The sequence below is a fragment of the Typopeltis vanoorti genome, chromosome 14 (assembly GCF_054136105.1).
Source record: "Typopeltis vanoorti isolate ZY-2024b chromosome 14, IOZ_Tvanoo_1.0, whole genome shotgun sequence".
NCBI classification, from domain to species: domain Eukaryota; kingdom Metazoa; phylum Arthropoda; class Arachnida; order Uropygi; family Thelyphonidae; genus Typopeltis; species Typopeltis vanoorti.
In genome coordinates, this window is record NC_143562.1 from 110156413 (window position 1) to 110169598 (window position 13186).

Here is a 13186-nt window from a genome sequence, read left to right on the forward strand (position 1 = left end):
ATCATACGCACCATTTAGTTCTTTACTATTTCTGAAATTGTGTGTTTACTTAGAAAAACATTTACATCGTCAGAACACCTATTCTAAACGCGATGCATCCTTTTAGGGCGTATCGTTACAACTATTGAAATTTAGGACATTATCAAATTCACGTCAAATTATTCTAAAATTCATAGTATGAACATGAATGTCTGTTCAATAGCGATCAAGACGTTTGCTTTCTACCCTTAAGCCATAAAAAGAATCTCTTCAGAACATATGGATTGTGGTAAAGACCACTAAAACACACCCTCGAGGTTCATCCAGTTCTGTTTATCGTCTCCAGTCCAGTAGTTGCACAGAAAGAAAATGAAAACATTACTGTCACTCACCAGGAGCTTTGGTTCGATTCCTTCTAATGAGAGAGGGTGGTCTTTTTTAGATCACTTTTTCGGTGCCACTTTCTTTTATTCCTTTTATAAGTTAGTTCTCGGTTATTGCGTCTCTTCCGTGGGATATACGAAAGAGAAGCGATAACTTCTCTTCCATATTCTTGCATTTTTTTTGTGATCAAGGAAAAGTTATTCGCCAAACAGAAAGATTCTTTGAATATTGTTCTTTAGTGTGATTTATAAAAATATCCTGAACGCAGTAAGAATCTCTTGAAACCAAGCAAGCAATTCATGTAAAGTTGCACATATGTATAAGCATTCAAGTGTAAGCAATCATTCAGTCTAAAAAAAGTTAAAAAAGCGTATTCAATTAAAAAAGTGTTTTTCCGATAATAATAATAATAATAATAGGGTGTATCATTGCAACTATTAAAATCCAACTATTACAAACTTTTGAAAGGGTCATTCAGGATTTCCGTTGATGGAATGTTTCAATTTATGGAGGTGGGGAAAGGACAAGAGGGCATCTTTAGAAGCTGAGAACGAATGCTGCTAAGAGGGGAGGGGATGAGGGCTAGATTTTTCTTTCATAGGGTGGTGCGTGATTGGAATGGATTGTAATTGGATGTTGTGTGTTCAAGCAGTGTGTATGAACAGCGCTGGCCCTAGCAAATTTTTGAGTGAGTGTGCAAGATTTTTTTCCCGTCCTTCGGTCGAAATTGTATATGTATATATAAAAAAGTATATATAGTGAATAAATTAATAATAATAAATAAATTAAATGTTTTTGTGTTTATTATATAATATGAAGTACATAATTTTAACACAATTTATAAATATTACATAAATCACATTAAACATGACAAAACAATTATAAAAAAGTCTAAATTAAGAATTAAAATTTTAATTATTTAAAAAACCTTTCTGGCCTTAATTTCGGCAAAAGACTTTACTACTTCTTCTAGATCTAATGTCTCGGCTATGTCACTTTCAATAGATAAAGTGGCTAAGCCATCTAATCTCTCTTGGGACATTGTGGACCTCAAATAATTTTTAATAAGTCTTAATTTAGAAAACCTACGCTCTGCACTTGCAACTGTAGTTAGTCGGGATTGTTAAAAGAATTCGTAGTGATGGAAAGAGACTTATGGAGTTATTTGCACAAATATAATTTAATACTTCTTTGGGAGAATAATTATTTGATATCCGCCGAGACAATATTTTTAATTCATCTAATAAATCTATTGCTGAAATATCTTTTTGATCACTATCGGACAGAACAATTTCTAAGTCGAAACAAACTTTTTTTACTGTATCATTATCAAATTTTAAGTTACCAATGTTAAAGAGAAAAACCCAAACATTGATTCATATTTATTTAGCTGTTCAAATTTCTCAGTAATTGATCTTATTGCTGAATCAAGAATTACGTTAAAAAATTAATGTGAAAATGTCGCTCAAAATTAGTAATTGATTCCTCAGTACATACATAATCAAATTGAGTTTTTACACGTTGAGTTCGTGTGCTGTCGTTAGTTGGGAAATTAGCATTTAACCCAATATTTAGAGCAAAGTTATGGGCTTGGTGTTTAACTTTCAAAAAATTATTTTCTCTTCTGTGTGACGTCAAGAATTTTTTCGTGACATCTAATGATTTCAAGGCTTCAATAATATTGCAAGGGGTATTTTGCAATTGTTTGCTAGATGCATTGACTTCACTTAGAATGTCATACCAAACATTCTAAGTGAAGTCAATGTCATACCAAACATTCTAAGTGAACAAACTGTGCCAAATATAAACTTGAAAGAATTAATTTGTTTGCTAACAAACTAGTTTCCAATTTTGTTTTAATGCCTTGTTGCCCAATTAAGCTGCCATCTTCTGTGATGAAAATTAAAGCTTCATGTATTTCTTTTACTTGATTTCGTATTGCTTTTGCAGCTTCAACGCGACTTTCCCCAACTCGTCGTGCATAAAGGTTTTAAAGTAAAAATTTGGACGTGGTTTAGAACTTCCCATCGATGACTCGATGAAGAAAAGAAATTATAAATTGATTGAATAATGTCAAAAAATAAAACCGTACCTACAGTGCAGCTTGCTGCATCGCTTAATACCAAGTTCAAGGAATACATACGACACGGAACAAAAAAATGCTCTAGGATTTTTGTTCCTTAAAAGTGCTTGTATTCCCTGCATTCTTCCCCTTCATATTTGACCCGGTGTCATATCCTGACCACGAATATATTGAATATTTAAGTTTTTTTCTTCTAATAATTTTAAAATTTCTTCAGTCATACCACTTCCTGTTGCATTATTAATTTTAATAAAATTTAGAAATCTTTCTTCTATTTGTATAATATCTTTGGTTTCTTCATTTTTTTTCTTTTATAGAAACATATCTTACAATTAAGGACATTTGCTCCTGCCACGAAATATCAGTGGTGCAATCGACAATTATTGAAAAATACTTAGTATTCATTCTTTTAGATACAATTGTTTTTAAATTTCATTACTCAATATATTAATGATTTCGTTTTGTATACATTTCCCTAAATAATGAACGTGAATTTCATTGTTTTTATGCGTTCTACATGTTTTTGTAATACGCTGTCAAATTCGGCGAATAATTCAATCAGTTTCAAACATTTTCCACTATTATTTGTATATAGAGTATCTGAACTTCCTCGGAACGCAATGTTTTCTTTTGCAAGAAATTTAATAACCGATATTATGCGTTTAAAAACATACATCCAGTGTTCTTGTTCTTTTTTGAATAATTTTAGCTGATGTTGATCAATTGTAGTTTTATTTTTTAAACGCTTTTCCAAATCAATCCATTTTTAAAACTTATAAAAATGTTCTTGGTAATTTTCGTAGCCCAGAAGAAGAACTTGGGACATATGTTTCCAATAGTTATTTCCTACTGAAATTAAGTTCATAGTTCGAATATTAGAAAATAATTTGCAGCAGCAGAAACATGATACTACATTTTTTGAACTTGAGTAAATTAACCAAGACCTTTTTTAATGGCTTCTCCGTTACTCAAAATCCTGTTATAATGCGATACATGAAAACTTCTATTATGTTCATCGCGTGGAAAATATTCTCTTTTGATTCAGCATGAGGACCTCGTTTTACTAATATATCAATTATTGAATTGGCCATAAAGCTGGATAGTCAAAAATGCTCGCAATTTAGTGTTGAGGTATTTGTATTTTTAGTCGAAGCTAATGGATGTTTATCAAGAGCCTGATTATTATCTAAACACAAATTCGAATTTTCAGACTCATTGTCAGAGTCCATAGGAACATCGCTTTCACTGACTCTTGTTTCTGATAATTAAAAAAAAAAATCCGCAATTGACCTTCTTGTTGAGTTCGAGTAACTTCTCGTTCTCCTCGTCTTTTTCTGTATTGATGACCAGAAAAGGTTTTCATATTTTTTGTCTCTGGTCTGTCATTTTTGTCTGTTTCTGAAATAATAAAAAAGTTTATTTCTTTTTCATAAAGTATTGGCCAAAAACAACGTAAAAAAATTAGAATTGAATCGTCATTTGCAAGTCTCGCCCCTTTATACAATCATTTTTATCTGATTTTGCTGCATTAAGAAAACAAATAAGTTAGCAAAGTAAAATTAAAAATTACCTTGTTTAATATTAACGTAAAACTCCAGTAGTCAATGGGCACAATTTCAAATATATGCAAGAGTTCGTAAAATAAAATAAAAAAGTTAAAAACAACCACCGCTATAGCTACAAAGAAAATGAAATGAATAATTTATTTAAAAAATCATTTACTAAGATAAATCACATATTTAACTACAAACTTACCTTCATAAATAGGAGGTAACAAATTTCATTCAGCAAGCTAATAATATAATACACGCCAATACAGGGATAGCGAACTGGCATATAAGAAAATTTTGCTGACATGGAACGATTTATAATTCTAGATAATAACACCTTATACGACTATAATATAGTTTTAAAAAAAAATTTTTAATTTTTTCAAAAAGTTCCATATTTATATTATTTATTAATATATCATATTTCTTTATATTAAAATATTACTAAATAAAATTCTATTTATAAGAGAATCAAAGTTTCTCAGCGAAATTGGATCTAAATGTTTCAGTCCCAGGGTTTATTAAAATAAAAATAATTATATGGAGCTTATATAATTAGAATAAAATAATTATCTTTATAAATATGTATATATAAACTTAATATTTTTTAAATATATGGTATATCCAATTCAATTATTATTATTCATTTTTTCTGCCACCAGCATAATTGCAACATTAACTCTTTGTAAGTTTTCCGCCCTTTTACTTTACCGCCTGCGGCATTCGCCCTTGCCTCGGGCCGGGCCTGTGAATGAATTAAGAATAAGTATGATAGCTGGTGCATGTAATATGTTGACTCTCTCCATCAGTCCCTGACTCCCTGGAGGTCTCTCTCTCTCAATAATAATAATAATAATACCGCACAGTTGAAACGCACCCTCTCGGAAGAAGTTTGTATATTGATTTCTTGAAGTTGATTCCCTTCAATCTCAGCACGTACTTGAAGCAACTTCGTAACATAGAGAAGCATATTTCAGGTACAATTAAATAATTAATTTAGGATAGCTATAATTATATCTAGGTGGTTTTGTTATTATTTGTAATGTGTAACAGAGCTTGGAGACTGAACTTAACGAATTTTTCTTTTCTCAATATATTTGCTGTAACGAAGGAGATAATTTTACGTACATTATTCTAACTTCAGACTGAAAAAAAAACAGGTTGAATTCCATCCCTAGGCGGGATTCAAACCAAGGTCTTTCCAACCCAAGATCATCATCGATAAGCACTAAGCTACAAAGGCTTCGAAAGACTGGATAGTTGTAAGTTTCTTTTCAATGATGGTTCGTATTCAATGATTTTTCTATATTTCGTAATAATCGCCATCAGGAGATCATTACGAAATTCTTAACAAGAATAAACAGTACATGTTTCTTTCATATTCATTTTGTTCGCCATTCTCTGTTTTTTTTTCCCCTTTTCTATCTTAAATTTATGTAAGCGACTAGTACTTCTGGCTTTTTTGTATTTCAGAGAACAGTCGAAATGATGGGAAGACTTGTAGTATTATTTCAATTGTTTCAAGAATTTCGGATGACAAGAGCAGTACATGGTTCTTTGATTTTCACTTGGTTGTTCATTTCGAATCTTGTCAAATAAATTTGTCACTGGTTGATATAAAACTTTAATCATAGAACAAATTATTTCTCTCACTCTCTTTCGTAGCTCCTGAAGTGAAGAGCAATAAATTTTATTTCACCATTTTTTCATGTACGTTTCCCAGATTGAATTCGTTTAGGATTTCAGGAGATGACTTTTTGTTTTCTCCCAAACTTCCTTAAACCTGAGGACTCGGCTCATTCGTCTCATTAACGGTGCAGCGACCTCTCTGACTCATTGTTATAACTGTTGTTTGTACTACTACGCTCTCGCGCACCTACTAGTGAGAGGACAACACCACTAAGCCGGCGTTAGTTTCCTCCGCACACGTGATGGAGAAAAGCAAACAGCAGCGAGGACCGTTAGACATCTCGCTAGCCTAATACGGAGCAGTCCCGCTAGCCGCACAGCCTGACGGTTTAGAATCGATAGGACAGGTGTAATTGCGTCTGCGATCGCGTCGCGCTCAGCCCAGAAAAACGACACTTCAGACGGCAGCTACGATCACGTACACCAGAGAGTTGTAATTTAATCCGAACGTATTTATGATTTCCGTGAGCTTGGAGCTCATCTCTAGAAACGTTGGGAGGGAACCGGATGAGGAGAAAGCGCCTTAAATTGCTCGCCAGAGCTGGTTACGAGAGTATTACGAGAATAAAAACACTTTCCTCTATTGATATTTTATAAACAAAACCGCGTCAGTGAATTGCTGGGAAAAGTTTGGCTGAAGAAAAGGGGTTTTCGGTTAGGCTACTTAGATATGATCCAGGGTGAGGTTGCAGAATGAAAAATGAACGTTCGCAATTTCTTTCAGAATTCTATAAAGGTTCCAAACGAAATCAGTTTGCTTATCAGGCACAATTCCTTAGGTACATTAAATATAACATAACATAACGTGTGTATGTGTGTGTTTCTTCGTGGCAATTTAGCAAGCTAAGAAGATCGGTTTAACTGATAGTTTTTTTATTCCATTGTTAAGAACAAAAACTGATTTTTGACAGCCAAAAGATAGGTAATCATTGGTTTTTCTGCACATTGATTTTCTCCAGCGATAAATCAGGTCCCAAAATATAAACTGCCTTACCAAGTGGGAATGTTAGAGAAACGATGGCGTTATTTTAGTCATAATATTCTTAGTTATTTGATCAAATGATTCTTCGCACGTTTACAAGCATCAAAACTCCAATTTCTACATATTTAGACATATACTTGAAAATAAAAATAAAAACTGCGCATGAAAATACGCAATACAGTTACTTAATATACAATGGCTGGTCTGAAAATTATTTCAGACATCCATAGTATATTGAATACTCGTAAGTATACTGTAGCCGCTATTTATACTATAAAGAGCAATTGTGAAAGCTATACACTGTCTAAGGAGAAAGCTTTACAAGAAGGTAAGACTATTTTATCATTGTAGCTTGTAACGAGAAGCCAAATAATGAAAGATCTTCAGCTGAATCCCGCCAATCTTTTTATGATGTTTTTACCCAGTGATGAGTCACTTTCGTTAATTAATCCTCAACCTGCTCCAAGATAATCTTTAGAGTGCTCAATATTTATAGGTGCCATATTAAGAGTAATTTCAAAATAATATTTGCTCATATTTACATAAAGTTGATTAAAATGTCGAAAATCTATTTGTATTTTCACTGACTTCAAAAGCGTAGCCGTTTTCCAGTGGAAACGAATGAAGAAAGATGGTGCACTCACTCATCTGATAAGCAAGGTATTCACTCAAGTTTTGACTTGGCGAGAGTTAATATGAAGGGTTGAAATGCAACATAATCTTAAGACCATTGCATTTCGTTTCTTAAAATGAAAGAGTCGATCAAAATTACTTGATTTCGATGATGCAGATTGCGATCAACTTTGGTACAATATTGATTTAACTCATCCAATCTTCAAACCCACATGCAAACTTCAAATCCCTCCCCCCCTCAAAAAATAGTTACCCTTAACTGTATCCACAATTTCTACAAAATAACTGCATTCCCTTTGCTCATTCTTTCTCTTACATCCAAGAAAAGGTTGAGCCCTCTAGTTTTTCATAACGTGGATCTCACTCACTGAAGGTTTTTGTAAGCCCGTAGTAGATTCGTACTCCAGAAACCCTGCTCTAGAGACTAGACATGGAACTTTTTTCAAGCCACTTCAGGCGTTCAGTAAGGAGGGGCGGTAGTCTCACACTGGGAGATGAAACGATGAAATGAAATTAATTCGTAGCATTTTAATGCAGCCCGCTTGTCATTCCTCTGCTGTGTTTGGGTTGGTGTTTTATACCTGTCGCTATGTCTGCTCTCGTGACAGGTTTGCCTAATTGCTGGAGGGGAAAAAAACAAAGCTCTCACTTCCTCGACGTGTTACTTTTATTTGCTGTCATGACCAAGTAGCTTTGGCTTTGTAGAAACCTAATAAATGCTATGTGCAAGGGGAGGGGGTATTAATCACATGTACAGTGTCAGTATGTCTCTGAAATGTGTCGTATATTTTCTGGCCGTTTTTTTTTCTATCTCTCGGGATGAAAAACCAAGTTTCCTGGAAAAAATCATACCACCTCCGTATTACATTCGCTTTCAGTTGAAAAAACTCACGAAGTCTTTCTATTTCTCTTTAGCAATTTAGCTACGGGCTGTCGGAAAAGTTCAAATAGTTACCTTGGGCTTTTCCAAGAGCTCCGTAGCTCAATCGTCACTCCACTGAATTGGCAAACCTACTTTTTTTGAAAAGAAACCAAAAGTTGAATTTGCAGGGGGGAAAAATGCTACCGAACTTTGATTACAACAAAATATTTATCAGCAAGACAATTTCGATAAAATATTGTATGAATAAAAAATCATGAAAAAAAAACACTTGCCATTCCTTATTAAACCGGCTAACTCGCCGTTGAAAAGGTCTTCGTACAAGACATCGTGATTACTGACGACAGAGACTCCCCGTTTACATTATTGGGTAGAAAATCGTAATAGAACTTCTGCTTTGTTTAAAATCTGAACCATAAGCGGCATGTATTTATATGTAAACTGTCGCACAAAGGAGTGAATTGGCAAATATATTTTTGAAATGAAACCGAAAGTTCAATTTGGAAAACCAATGTGTAGAACTGTATAACTGAGAGGAGACCTCCACATAGCCTTTAAAGGAATGCGGAGAACCGACCAGGGCTTCTGACCTAATGTCCAATCCTCACCTTCTCGTGGTGCACCCTGTTGGGTATCTACTTTGATACTGAACGAACGAGGATGGGCTGGCAATTTGGGATTTAGCCGACCAAATTGTATTCTTATTGGTTAAACCAAAATAAAAAATGATGGTACAACATGACAAAATTTCATGCCGGCTGGGGCGTCGCCCGGTTAAACAAGGCCCCCGTTGTTTTCGCCAGGGAACCAGGGCGAACAGCGAAAAGTCAGCTACTGGAACAAATCTGAAAACAAACCCCAACTCAACATCACCAGAGTTAAAGATCGGTACTATCAACGTAAGAAGCCTGAATGGCAAAGAAATGGAGCTAGCTGAGGAATTAGATAAGTACCAGATCGACATAATAGGGGTGACTGAAACAAAAAAGACCAAAACTGGTGAGATCTTTCTGAGCCATAAATACAAAATGTTATATTCAGGCAATGACAATCAAGGAAAAGAAGGAGTAGCCATAGTATTCAACACAAAATACGAGGCTAATCTTCTTGAATGGCAGTCAGTCTCAAGTAGAGTAATGTGGGCAAATATGAGAATGGGGAACTGGACAATGAGACTTATTTGTGCCTATGGTCCCACAGAAGGTTCTACTAAGGTAGAAGTGGAGGAATTTTTTGAGGCTTTAGAAAAAGCAACTGACACAATGAAAAAGGAAAAGTTGGTCCTTGTTGGGGATCTAAATAGCAGAGTAGGAAATGATTGTGAGACATACAAAAATATTTTGGGAAAATTTGGAGAAAAGAGCAAAGCTAATAATAATGGCAAATATCTGTTGGATTTCTGCTCAGGACATGGACTGGTTATTACTAACACCATGTTCCAACATAAAAATGTGCACAAATTCACATGGAGAGAAGAGGCTAGGAATAAGAAAAGTCTCATTGACTATGTTATTGTTGATAGTGATGTTTTCTCCCTGGTGCAGGACACCAGAGTGTACAGAGGATTTGAAATTGGAAGTGATCACTATTTAGTCATGAGCAGGATAAAATTGAATTTCATATTGAAAAGAATAACATGTAAGAAAGTTTTAAAGCGAATAAAAGTTGAGCAGCTCTCAGATGTGAACTGTAGACTAAAATACAGAAATATTATTGAAAAGAAAATGAAAGTGTTTGAGAACAGGAATCAAACCTTGGAGATTCAGTGGCAAACTCTGAAGGAAACATTGATTGATTCTGCCAGAGAGGCATGTGGTGAGGTTGTGTGCAAGGATAAAAAAATCAGAACTCCCTGGTGGACACAGGAAGTTAAAGAGGCAGTGAAGGAAAAGAAGAAAGCATATCAAAAGTTCCTGGCAAATAAGTCAGCTTTGTCTCTTACAGAATACAGAGACAAATGTAAGAAAGCTAAACAGTGTGTAAAACTAGCTAAACAAAAGTCATGGGAGGACTTTGGCAAGAATATAGAAAATAAATATCAAGAAGGTGGTAAAATATTTTGGAGGTTGTTGAAGAAGCTTAGGAATGGAGGAAAGAGTGCTGTAAAAGGAATTAGAGATGATAAAGGTGAAATGAAAACAGGAGAAAAAGATATCCTTGAAGTATGGAGTAATTACTTTGAAAAACTGCTAAACGAAACAAGCAGTGATGACAGCACAGTGATAAAAAACACTGACCAGGCATGCAGTCAGGAATACATATCCATACTTGAAGTAGAAAAAGCCATCAAAGGCTTGAAATGTGGAAAGGCAGCAGGAGTAGATGATATTCGACCAGAAATGCTGAAGTATGGTGGTATAAGAGTCTTACAGTGGCTGCACTGCATAGTTCAGAAAGCCTGGACAGAGGAACAAATTCCTGATGATTGGAGTAGAGCTCTCATAGTACCCATATATAAAAAGGGAAATAAAACTGAATGTGAGAATTACAGAGGTATTTCCCTACTGAGTGTTCCTGGCAAGATCTATGCAAGTATACTTGAGAAACGGTTGAGAAGAATTGTGGAAGAAAAGCTTGGTGAAGAACAAGCTGGATTCAGGCCAAATAGAGGCTGTCAGGATCAGATCTTCACTTTACGACAAATAGTCGAGAAAGCATGGGAATATAACAAAGATCTGTATTTAAGTTTTGTCGATTTGGAAAAGGCATATGACAAGGTGCCAAGAGAGAAGCTATTCAATACGCTGCAGTTATATGGTGTCAATGGAGCATTATATCAAGCAATACTTAGTCTTTATTTGAGTTGTGAGTCAGCAGTTAGAATTGAAGGAAGTACAGGAAGATGGTTTAATGTTAAATCTGGTGTGAGACAAGGATGTACATTATCCCCTCTGTTATTCATTATCTATATGGATCACATTATGAAGGAATGTGGTATTAAACCTGATATCAAAATTGGAGATGTTAATGTCAGTTCTTTGCTTTATGCGGATGATGTTATACTTCTAAATAAATCCGCTACAAGTCTGCAAGATTCTCTGACTAAATTGAATAGCTGTTGTAATAGATATGGTATGAAGGTTAGTAATAAAAAGACAAAGACAATGAAAATAGGCAGAATCATTGAAAATGTCAACTGTGTTGTGAATGGAGAACCTGTGGAACAAGTAAAACATTTCAGCTACTTAGGCACAATTTTTACTGAAGATGGTAAACTAAATATAGAAATAGACAACAGAATCAGCAAAGCTGGTATCGTGGGAAGTCAATTGAATAAATTCATATGGAATAAGAAAGAAATTAGTCGGAACACTAAATTAGCTGTATACAAGACTGTGTTCAAACCAATTTTAACTTATGGATCTGAGAGCTGGGTCAGAAGTAAAACACTTGACCAAAGACTAGAGACCGCAGATATGAGAGTCCTGAGAAAGATTAGAGGCGTGAACAGATGGCATCAATGGCAATATCATGTTAAAAATGAGGATATTAGGAAAGAACTTGACATTGTCAGCATCCAGGAATGCGTTAGCAGAGCTAATCTCAGATGGTATGGTCACTTAAATAGAATGGGAGAGGAAAGATTAGCGAAACAAGTGTTCTCTGCCAGGTTGGCAGGAAAACGACCCAGAGGAAGACCAAGATATAGGTGGATTGATACGGTACAAAGTGCCTTAGACGATAGAAATATAAGATCTGATAATGTAGGAGTCTTGACAAGTAACAGACTGATTTGGAGGAAAATTGTAGATAGGAAGTTAGTAATGATGTAATTTTTTCATGTAGTACTGTCATATCCTGTACACCCCTTGAGGGTACATGGCAGGAATTTGATGATGATGATGATGATGTGTAGAACTTTAGCTACAAAACAGATTCTTCATCAGTGAGGCAATTTTGATGAAAATATCGTTATGAATAAATACAAGATCATTAAGTGTTGACAAAGATAAGTATCTGTTTGGCGAAAGAACGGAGAATATCTTCAAACCTAATTATAATCAACAGACATTTCCTTAATTTTAATTTCCATGATCCTGGGAATTTGATTGCAGCTCTTCTATTATTTCCTTTTAACTCTTTTCACTAAAAACACCTAACAATGTTCACAATAACACGTTTATTTATGCAGTTCCAATTTTAAAATGTGTTTTGATAGACGACTCCGATAATTTTACAACTGTAAAAATAAAATTTATCAGCGTAACTTGATCATTAAAGATCAGTATTCTGTGATGTTTCTATGCAAGTATAAATGTTTAAGCAGCATGGTTAAATTTATTAGTGTGCACAACATCCCAATCCAAGTTCTTCATTTTTCTTCTCATCATATATTTCTGATAAGTAAGTACTGTAAAGAATAAAACTGGATGCAGAAATAGAACAAAGAAAATGTTCACGTGAATCTTGGGAAACGGTGTTTCAGTTTCAAAAACATCTCTACGGTTCCTTGAAATAAATTTCCATAATGAATTATTAGTCTGCGATTTTTTTTTCTAACCTGAGAATTATTTTCGTTTTCACACAAATGGCTTCTCACACGTAAATATTTATAACAAGCTTTGTTTAATGGAGTTTCCTACAAAACACACCACTTTTTAGCTACGTAGGCAAAAAGGTTGGCTATGTAGGATGTGCCATTAAACAGAAAACCTGCTATGAATATTTATATGTACCTTAAAAAAGCAACATGAACCTAAGGTTCAAACAATTCTAAATAGGTCAAAAATTATTTTTAAAACTCGGTGTATCATGATTCTGCAATCATCTTGTTTATTTAGAGGCCTTAAATATCATATATCGACTAGCAAAGCAAATCTTATCCAAGTATATATTCAGCGATATTAAATGTAACACGCGTCTTCAATCTAATACATATGATTGCAGGAAAAAAAATGTATTCCATAATTCAGAGTAGAACACGATGCCTCCATTCATATGTATGCAAGACTTATTTGGAATTTAATCCACGATGTGCTTGGCCTATCATTATATCCAAGTAAATG